Here is an 11,306-nt window from a genome sequence, read left to right as displayed (position 1 = left end):
CATGTAATGTTTCTAAGAAAAAAAAAATGAGAAAAAAGTAAAAGGAAGAAAAGAATTTTTTAAAAAAAATAGAAGAACATCAAACGACGAAGAAGCATATATATCGCACGGCAGATCGACGAACCAGGAAACAGCCATCATCCTTTCACTCGGAGCGGCTTTGGGAGAAAATGTCATTTAGTGTCCGCCGTGTTCCACTCCCCCTGCGCCGACATTCCCCTCTCTTTCCCTCTCCTCTTTCTCGGGGGTTCTTTCCTCTTTCGCATTCCGGGGATATAAAGTAGACAGTTGGTGTCATCGTGGAGTGAGACGCACGCAGACATACACACTGTTGTCATTTGACATGCGTTGTGTGCGCGATCGTGCATGAATAAGCCGCGTGTGCTATTGTATACTTGTTTGCACGTTCTTACATGCGTATGTGTGTGTGTGTGCATGCTTTTGTGTGTGCGCGCGTGTATGCGTACGCGAGTAAATAACAATTGTGCAATTGCATGATGCTTTATCCGTGTCTGCATCCCAATCCGTGTGACCGGTGTGTGCACGTCAGTTAGTACACACTGATAGTATTAATCCTGTTTCCGAAACCTCTCATGTTGGAGTGTTTGATGCTGGGAATACTGATGTTAACTGAAAATACTCCACTTAGTTCAGGAAGAGTCCTCATACGGTACCATCGTACCTTTTCATTGCCTAGACTTGTTGTCGCCAGTAAAAAATATTCTGTAAACAGCCAGTCTACTTAATTATTATTATTATCATAACAACCGATCATAACAACCAATCCTGCCCCATCCTTGTCATTAGAACAGCCAATTCCGTACTTAGTGGCGGTGTCGTGGCAGGGAAGGGGATGTTAAGGTCCGTTTCTAAGGCTGTTGCCGGGTGCACCAAAACAGGTTCAACGTGGATACGATCCTGTGTTTAGTAGTCTTTAATGTGTTTCAGTGTTGAAGTGTGAGTATAGCAATCGCACGATCGTGTGTGTGTGTGTGTTTTTTTCCCCACAGACTTTCACGATTTGCATGTACCTGCACGCATTCGTTCACATAATCGAATAAAGCCGTTGGTCCTCATGTACCGTGCGACTTCGCACGTAGCCGTAGTCAGCCAGGTGAGAAAATATATTCCGTCAACGCTCAGGTGTTGATCCGTTATTTCAGGGGGAATTATTACGTGATACGTTGAGAGTTTAGGTATTCCTCTGTTTCTGATGATGATTGATGGATGACGGATTGATGAATGATTGATGGATTGATGATGGACAAATTAACATAAGAAAAACGATCACAAATAGTTTGATTAGAGAAAAACAGTAACATGTAATAATAATGACAATGACAATAAATATACTAGTATGAAGACCAATACTATAATAACAGCAACAACAAAGTTAGTGACACCACAAAGTGAGAGCTGTCACAACATTTATAATAAACACTACAACAGCTACAGTAAATACTATACAAGGCTGACGTGGTATTTACAAGCAGTCACAACATCAAACTGTACACGTGAGAGACAAGGTGTAAACAACACACAACAAGGTTGCTGTATCGACAAGCAGTCCAAAATATGTTTAATCCTGTTTTCCATAGTCGCCTCTGTTGCACGGTCTGTGGGTGAGCTAGCAATTTGCACTGGCTGACAGCCATTAGCTACACGCAGTGGGTGAGGAAGGTGGAAGAGGGGAGGGGAGGTCATACACAGGTTTCCTTTGTCGGCGGTACAGCTGCACCGACCGTAAACAACTTCCCGCTTGACTAATGATGTGTTTGATGAGCTCCTTCACAGCTGTACAGCTGTTCACGGTCGTTATGGAGCTGTAACAACAGGAGGTCTGGTAACAAACAGATGTAGTCGTCAGATGTAATTATCAGATAGGGGAGTCAGATAGAGTCGTCAGATACAACCATCAGATAGGGGAGACAGAGTCGTCAGATGTAATTATCAGATAGGGGAGTCAGATAGAGTCGTCAGATACAACCATCAGATAGGGGAGACAGAGTCGTCAGATGTAATTATCAGATAGGGGAGTCAGATAGAGTCGTCAGATACAACCATCAGATAGGGGAGACAGAGTCGTCAGATGTAATTATCAGATAGGGGAGTCAGATAGAGTCGTCAGATACAACATCAGATAGGGTGGTCAGATAGAGTCACCACAGCAGATTTGTAACAAGTTTGCCATCAAGCTGTTGCCTTATTTTGTTAGCAGGGTCTTTATTTACTGCTCTTGACGGCCTGCAAACCGTTCCCAGTAACCGAGTTCAGTGTGTTTGCTCACGATGGAGGGGATGGGGAGGAATTCGTGTTTTACGCAACTAATGCTATAATTATCACGGCAAGGCAGCCAGCCCTGCAAACAGTTTGCTAACGGACAGCTCTTATTCTGATCCCACATTTCACCCTGTATCGAGATGAGAACAGGCAAAGTGCAGTGAAGATCTCAGCCTTTGTCTCCCCATCTCGTCCCTCTACTGAAAGATACCCTGGGCATCAGGAAGGGCACATCTCACTGACACTGCCCTCTCGTGACCCCTCGGGACGTCAGATTCACGTCAGTTCGAGACTGTCCTCGAGAAGCAGGACCGATAATGTGCACATTATACAGAACATTATAGAATGAACTATTCAGTAAGTTAGTCAAGCAGGCAGACAAGATGACGGTCACTCGTTTAGGTAATCAATGAGTCCTTTTTATTTTAACTGGCCACTACCACCCCCGAAAAAAAAAACCCTGACAAAAATAAACTATTCAATGAGTGCTTTATTCACACACACACACATATCTCATACACTAACCGACTAACGCAATCTCTCTCTCCTAGGGGTTATTTTCTGTTCACAAACTCGTTCTGCATTCGGTGTTAAAGTTCACTACCCAGGATGTTTTGTAGCTCGATAACCGTACTTAATGGGGTGGGGAGCGTAGGTTAAAAAAAAAAGGGAGGGTTTAAAAAAAATTCTGAGGGGAATGACGGTCATTCACCCGATAGAGGATTTTTTTTTTTTAAACTGTAAACACTGTTTGCAAGAATAGCCGTCTCCTTCGCCTATTGGCTGACGGTGGAAAACTTCGACCTGATGTCATCGCCGTGGGACGCGTGCGCTCATGCACGTCGAGTTCACACAGGCAAAGGTCATGCAGGAACTGAACCGCCATCTGTTTGTGTGTGTGTTGTTGTTTCTGTGTGTGTGGCTGTGTGTTTGTGCGTGATTGTTATTTTATGTAAGACTAGAGTAACGATCAAAGTATATTGAATAAGCCAATGCACGTGGTATTTTACTTTGAGTGTATGAACTGTGTGTATGTGTATGCGCGCGCGTTTGGTGTGCGTAATTTTAGGTAAGATGGTTGGTTGTTAGTCCAACATGGGTGAAATCATGACAGCTTCAGGTATAGGACAAGAAAAGTAAATAAAAACAAGCTGAAAATAGAAGTGAATAAATTAAATACAGTTTTAATGTTGTTCAGTCCATAACGGTGCTTCCTTTTTATCACTTTCTCAAATAACTACTGTTGTTAACTCTTTGAAAGGCTCGGCTTTAGTGTTTTGCATTTCTTTGTCACACGTGGCGGAGCATCTTTCTTCCTTCCCTTGTGTATGTGTGTGTGACAGACAGACAGACAGACAGACAGACAGACAGACAGACAGACAGACAGAAAAAATGTAAGAAAAGATAAATTTTTAGCATAATGTCGACAACCTCTCACAGGATTGTCTGCTCTAACCAGGTCACATCTCCTCCAACCCGGAAGCCAGTGACCAGTCATCCATCACCAGCATCGTCCCAACCCATGACTTACGACCTGCGGCGGTGACCTGTTCTAGACCTCGCCACTGCCAGGTCAACATCGGCTGATGAGTATTCAGATCGGTGTTTCGAAGAGGTCAGCAGAAGGCACCTTGGAGAAGCTCTAATACCAAAAAAAAAAAAAAAAATGGGACCACGAGATGACCTGGATATTCATGAGATCTCACGACATACATACGCCCGCCGAAATCCATCCGAGGCCCCAGGGAAGAGAAGAACTTTCCGGGCCCCTTGCATTAGTTATAATCGTTTTATATTTATCGTATATTATATTAGCAAAGATTAATGTATATTAAGCGAATCATAATAATGCGGTAAATTTTAGGGGACACTCAAGTAACGTCCATCACGGGATAGACAGGACACAGACGAGAACATGGCGAGAGAGACCCGGATGTTTCTCGTCATTTGTCTGCGTCGCGTGCCCACGTGTCCGGGGCGACTGACCGTCTTGGTAGGATCTGCGCATGCGCGTAAAGACACCGTTCATTACCGCTCTGTCCATCATCCGCACAATAAAACAAGCGGTGGACCTCAACTTACATGCGTATGGTGATCTGGTTTCGCAGGCAGTGAAGAGACTTGACAAGGACTAAATGAGATTTTAACGAGATGAGATGTACACAGGTTTAAAATCATAATTATCGTCTTCACAATAGAACAAGCTGTTGACGACAATGCACATGCGGTCAAGAGACTGGACAAGGACTTCATGAGCATTGTCTTCCTCTGACACCACCGTGAAAAGAATTTATGAGCCTCATTGTTTGCACCGTAGCAGTTTTCAAATGTTTTTGTAATCATTCATTCTATTTTGTCGGCTGCAATGATAGTGACTGGTGCTAATACTATATTATATTTTGTTCACAATGAGCTTCTGTGTAGACTTGTGTAGTTGTATGTCTAGCGATGGAAAAGTAGGAGGAAAAAAAGTCTCACTATTTCATTTTAAGTAACTAAGAAAAAAAATTTTTTGGGACACTTTTCGCATACAGGCTGCAGCAACAGGGGTGGGCCCTACTCACTCTCTTCACAGAGTTATCCCCACATCAGTCACATACATTCATCTTCACTGTCATCTGAGTGTAGATCATTCCTTTCCTAATGTCCTAATGACAGATAAACCCAGCTGTCTCCCTGCCTCGGTGCACAAACATATTTCTAGAAGGTCTAGCAAATCGGTGTCCGAAGCATGTCCAGCTTGATATGAAGTTGATAGAGATGACTATAGTGACCACACCTCTGTCTCCAGTCTCTCTACCCTGACGACCCACCTCACTACTCCATTAAGGCTTGGGAATAATATATTGCAAACTTAAAATTCAGCTCCTCTTCGGTATTCTTTTCCTAGACATTTGTTTGAACAAAAGAAAAGAAAACAAAACAAAACAAAACAAAACATTGAGCACGTAGGTCCCCTCCATAGCAGCGGGCAAGAGTACACCAGCCCTCACCCCTAACCCCTCTTCTGCCCTTGACATACATCTCTCCTCCTCCAACCCCTTTCTAACCGAATTTCTAAATCCGGAGACCTAGCCACCCACCCAGAACACTTTGCAGGACCTCACCGCAGTCGAACTCAGCTCCACCAATCACAACTGGTCGTTAATCCGGGTGAACACCGATAGAGGACAATATCCTGTTGGCTGTTCAGTCTATCCGTAGTTCGAAACTCAAATCCCTCATTCCTTTTCTGCAGACATTTTAGTCTCACGGATATATTATCCGCCAAGGACTGGCTGGTCACCCTGGTGAGTTGTAAAGATAACAAGACCTTCTCTCAAGACAGTTTCCTATGAGTAAGCAACCTTTCATCGCAGAAGCTTAAGAGGTGGTGATTAGCATTTTGAAGGCGGTTCTTGTTTGTTCTCATCATAACAATGTCGGCAAAAGTGGTTCTGGGAGCTGCAGGTAATGGCTTGATGGTCCACTGCACATGAGTCGACAGCCACGCTCACCAACAAGAAGGGACTTTTGTCAGTTGGGAAATTTTAAGGTGGGACCATAATACAGATTTACAAGTCTGCTGGACTACTAACTTGGGCTAGGTAGTCAAGAAAGTTTGGACATTGGAAAGAAGCAAAAGACATGTCCACTTTGTCTCATTTTATTTATTTTTTTATTTATTTATTTATTTATTTTTGTATGTTCGTGCGAGATGGCTAGTCTCTTACAGGGTGAGCATTTTCTGCGAGTTGGTATTGTAAACTTCTATCCAAAGCAAAGAATTACAACTAGGACTGACATCAGGCAGGTTCACCACTGCGCATGCCCACACAATAAACTTTGTTATTAAAGATATACAATACGATCATTTAACGAGTTATTGAATATTTACAAACACTTTGCTCTCGGAAAGAATATCCTATTCAATTTTTTAAACTGTTGACGATCTATGACTACTTCGCACTATTACTGACACGAACTACAAACAAGATAAAGGACATTACATTTTGTTCAACGTGGATGTAGCGTGCAGGAGCACACTCAACACAGATTAAAAATAATTTTTTCACAACAGGAGGGAGGAAGCAAGGGTCAAGCAGATTGACTGAGAGAGTGAGGGCGACAGTGTGTGTGCGTGTGTGTTCGTGTTAACTGAGATTGTGTGTCGGGTGTGGCATGGGTTTGTGAGGAGGAAATATCAACATGAAAGGTCTAACAATAATATTAGAATTATGACTTTACAAAATTTAATTCATTTTTAGTGCAATGGTCGGGGAAGCGGATTCGTGAACAAAAAGGTTTTACTGAGAGAGGGTTTCTACTCTTTGTTTCTCCATGGCCAGTGCCTGTCTGTCCTGTTCACAAATCCTCGTTTGTCGCACGTAGGCCGCCATCCGCTTCCTTCATCCAAAGTGAATATTTGTAAATTTATTATTCTTGGAAAAGCCACCGAAAATAAAAATATATATGTGTGTGAGATATATATAGAGAGAGAGAGAGAGTGTGAGTGTATATGTGAGTGTGTGTACTTTCCAAGAGGTGTGTGTGAGTGAGAGAGAGAAAGAGAAAGAGTGAGTGATGGAGAATGAGTGACAGATGTACTTCCTAAGACAGGAATCCCCTCCCTACTTGTGGACAACATTAACATGGGTAATGTCACGTGTCACTGGGGCATTGACCTTTCACCTCTGTGCTTCTAATCCTTTAACATTTTATTTGTACTTTGTAAGAGATTTGACTTTTACCTGAGGACTATTAGGCATCCCCACGGGACTCTGGAGACTTTGAAATATCTTTTACCGTGGGTTTGGGTGGCTTTGACATTTGACCTGCCAACCACTGAGGTTAATATAGTCCTTATGGGTCACTGTGAACTACTGGGACTTTGATAATTTTACTATGGCACCGAGACAACAGAGATTTATCCTCTATGTCACCATTTTCTGATGCATTTTTATTTTGTTATTATTGTCTTCCTTTGTGCATGACGTGAACAGTGTACGTGACACTACGTGAGGAAAGTCCGGCTCACCTGGCGGCCTCTCTCTCTCCTCGTTATCGCAGAGACTCGCGTTCCTGAAAGTGTCTTTTGACCTTCTTGTACTCACTGTCATTGCTTTAAAAATTTTTAAACAGCAAACCATATTATCTTCGGTGAAAATAAGAGTTTGAAAGCTCATAGTTGTTTCGACACACCCTGACGATCTTCACTACCCACATTTGCAATGTCGAAAGTACAAATAAAGTTCAACTATTTTTCTTTAGAGAATATATGTCTCCCAAACTTAACATGTATTCTCTCCTGCCGTTTATGAAGGAACCAGATTACAAAAGACCAATAGGACATATAAAAATCACCAAAGTGTTTCTGAATTTTAATAGCCTTTCTGTTAGAAGTTTTGAAAGAAAGAAGGCAAATGACAGTCCCAAGCCCTGTATAAAGTGTTGAAAGCTTTATGAACGTTTCTGAATCGTCTATTCTTGTTTCTAGATGACAGAATGTGAAGATCTGACTATAAATACTGGAAAAAAATTTTTTTCCCTTTCTGCCTGAGGCGAAGTTGAGACAGGTTGCATGGTGCTGACCTTTGTCCCAGGTAAGAACATCCTTGGGCTCGGTAAAAAGTTACAGCTACGAATGTCGTAAAAATAAAATAATAAAATATCAAATAAATGTATGTTGAGACACTAGAGTTGAAAGAAGTGTCTCAATGCTGTTCTGGGGCGACATTTTTGCATTTATAAAGGCTCAGTCAGTTCGTCGTTTTATTTATTTATTGTCTCCTCAAGGTATGCAAAGATGGTGACGTTGACAGTATAATATACTTGTAGGCAAGATTAGCGACAGGTCTTTTTATTGTGAAGAGTTCCCACTCGAATGGGAAATCATTCACATGCTGACAAACAACCAGTCGTCTTGCTGTACAAAACAATGATTGCTGCTATTAGTTAAACATTCCGTGTTATATATTTGACCTATGACCTTTGACTATATGAATGAGCAATTGTTTAAATAATTGTCCGGTGCTCTCCAGCCCCACTTCCCTTCAGCTGCCATCAAAAGCCATTTTCTCTCTCTCTCTCCTCCCATCTCTCTCTCGTTCCCCCCATCTCTCTCTCTCTCCATTTTTTTCTTCCCTGTAAGTTTCTGGCAACAACCGATCATCATTTTGACAACGCCTTCAGCAAAACAACTTCGTACCTCCGGGAGTTTATCTTAACGACCCGTAAACGTCTCGACTGACTGGCACGGCTCCAATGAGATCGCCCTCCATGCACCGGAGAAAGATATAATGGGAAAGAGAGATAAAAATAAGAGAGATAATTGTGAAAGAACGATCGAGTGAAAGAAAGGAAGAGGAATGGCTGGCCGCACAACAGGATAACGGCGTTCAGGGATGGCGGTGGCTGTGTCCAGGATCTGTTCAAACCCAACCGGCACCAACCCTCCGCTTGATATCAAGGACAGGCTCGGAATTATTTTTTTGGCAAAAGGATCCGGCGAACCCCCGCAGAAGCAGTCTCGAGCCTCTCTGACGTGTGCAGGTCTTCATTAAAAAAAAAAAAAAATAGCTAAAAAAAGGTTAGAGACAATAAATCATCTTACCTGTCAGACTTACTCGCTTCTATTCTTTTTTTTTTTTTTTTTTTTTTTGTCTGTGTTCAGACATGTTTATGTTAAAGATGACTGGTTGATTCAACGCGGAAAAGACCTTGGAGAGGTGTTCAACATTATCTAAAGATAACCTGCTTTTCTGATTGCTGTCTGTGTGTTTATCTATCATGTGTTACATACGGTTCAGTGATGCTGTCTGTCTGTCGGTCTGTCTGTTTGCCTTCTTAAGTAAAAATAAATCAATCAGTTTGTGCCTCACCAAGGAAGACACACATATTCTTTATTATGCTATATGTCTACATGTGCGTGTGCGTGTGCGTATTTTGTGAGAGAGAGAAGGAAAGTACAGAATGTAATCTAATGACAAAGTAGGAGCATCCCAGTGCCGCAGTTAAACGATTTTGTTATCAGTGAAATTCTAATCAAAGCTGGGAACATATGAGTTTCGATAACCTGATTATTTCGCGGAAGTTAATTTTCTTTGACCTTTCCTGATTAGCAGAGTCACATGGAGGCACCCTTCGTCAACCGTTTGAACCGATAAAAGTCGTTAGTCTGGTATCCTTGTCATATAATTTATCGCTGTTATCATTAGGTGACAGTCTCTACTGCTAGACGGCTATCACAGATACATTTTTGTTTGACCTTTAAATTTTAAATATGGAAATCAGCTCGTGTATCAACATCTCGGACCTGGATGCTGGTGGAAACTTCCTGGACTGATCTACTGTTAATGTGATAACTTCCTGGACTAGCGACCTCTAAAAAAATGAAAGAAAGAGAGAAGGTGGGTAGAGGACATTATTCTGTTGTCAGAAGGGAACTAATAAGAAAATATCTGTGAATTTTTGTGAGGGCTGACTCGCCCATCCAATGTTCGTTATGATAAATTTGTGTTGTGTACCGCTCGGAGGATGCCTTTGCCACGGATGTCTTCCTGTTTGTATGATGTTGATATGTGGACTGCACATTATGGTTCATATGTGAAGCTGTCGTTTAGCTTGAGTTCACAGGTCACTCAATGCATGTTTAATATTTGTAATGTCATCACCCGATGGTATCATCGCTCTCATTGATAACCATCAGAGTCTTGGACTGTGAAAAAGCAAGACAACGACAATGATGAATAAAAATAATAAAAATGAATGAAGGTCTGTATAGCACTTTGCCATACGAATGACACATGGAAAACATGGGCGGCATACGCGGGACGGGAGAATAAATAAACAGCAGTACTGACGACAAGAAAACAAATATAGAAAATGCAAAAAGGAACCATGTAACAAAGACATCATTATTATACAGAGGAAGACGAGGAGGAAAGAAGAAATAAGCGGAAAGGGAGAAGGGTGTGTGACAAAGGACGAACATTGTGTGGACTGTAGTCAGGAGTAAAGTTTACGGAAGAGGTGCGTTTTCTGTTCACTTTTAAAGGATTCTATTGTAGGCAGGTGGCGGATGTGGAAAAGGAGAGAGTTCCATTGTTTTGTTGCTGCACAGTAGTTCAGAATCATCTGACTATATGTTGTTGTTCTGGTGACAGAAATAGGAGACAGTCGTCAGACAAAGAGTGTAGTTGTCTGGCTGGGAGGAAGAGAAGTTCGGAGAAATAATCAGGACAGAAGCCTGCTAGAAATTAAAAACACAGCACGGACAGTTTGTAGGACGCCACAACGGATGGAAAGACTGTAGAAAAGGAAGGAGAGGGTGGTGTGGTCCCGTTTCCTGTTCTAACTACCAGACAGCAGAGTTCTGTCCTTTCTGGAGTTTGTGAATGAGGAATGAATGGACAACACTGAGTGGCTATTCTCCTCTCAGTGCCCATCACATCTTCATTCTCTCATTTTCTCATTCCTTCTACACGCGCTGACAAGCTGGAGGACTCGTGCAGACGTTCAGACTACAGGTCCTGGGGTCTAAAGATGTACAACGGTTTTAATGAGCCTAAAAATAAAACAACCTGACAAGGTTCTGGGGGTTTAAAAATGTTCATTCGTCTTCATTACACAAGAGTCGTGAACCATTTATCTTACTAGCACATGCCAGCGCACAGAGGTCGAGACTACCTGACGAAAAACATGAACTGCGAAAGGTTTGCGAGTACGTGGATTTAAAACTATTGAATAGTTGGTCTAGTCATAAATATTTTTATCTTTTGCTAATTCTTGAAGACCAGTCTTTCCTCTTTACATCACTCGCTCTATTTTGATCATCAATCTGGATTGCAATTTATTATTTTTATAAATATTTGCTTTAAGTTCCCACGCCGAGGCTAAATTTCTTAACATACACCATTTAAACTCCAGTGTTTTTCAAAGCCCAATACTTGATTATGTGTGTGAACATCTCTTCAGTGTTCAAAGAAAATTTTGCACACGCGTACATACACGCACGCACACGCACAAACGCGTACACCCACGCAAGC

Source organism: Pomacea canaliculata, linkage group LG9 (genome assembly GCF_003073045.1).
Source record: "Pomacea canaliculata isolate SZHN2017 linkage group LG9, ASM307304v1, whole genome shotgun sequence".
Lineage (NCBI taxonomy): Eukaryota > Metazoa > Mollusca > Gastropoda > Architaenioglossa > Ampullariidae > Pomacea > Pomacea canaliculata.
The sequence above is the reverse complement of the archived record's forward strand: the minus strand, read 5'-3'. Positions refer to the sequence as shown.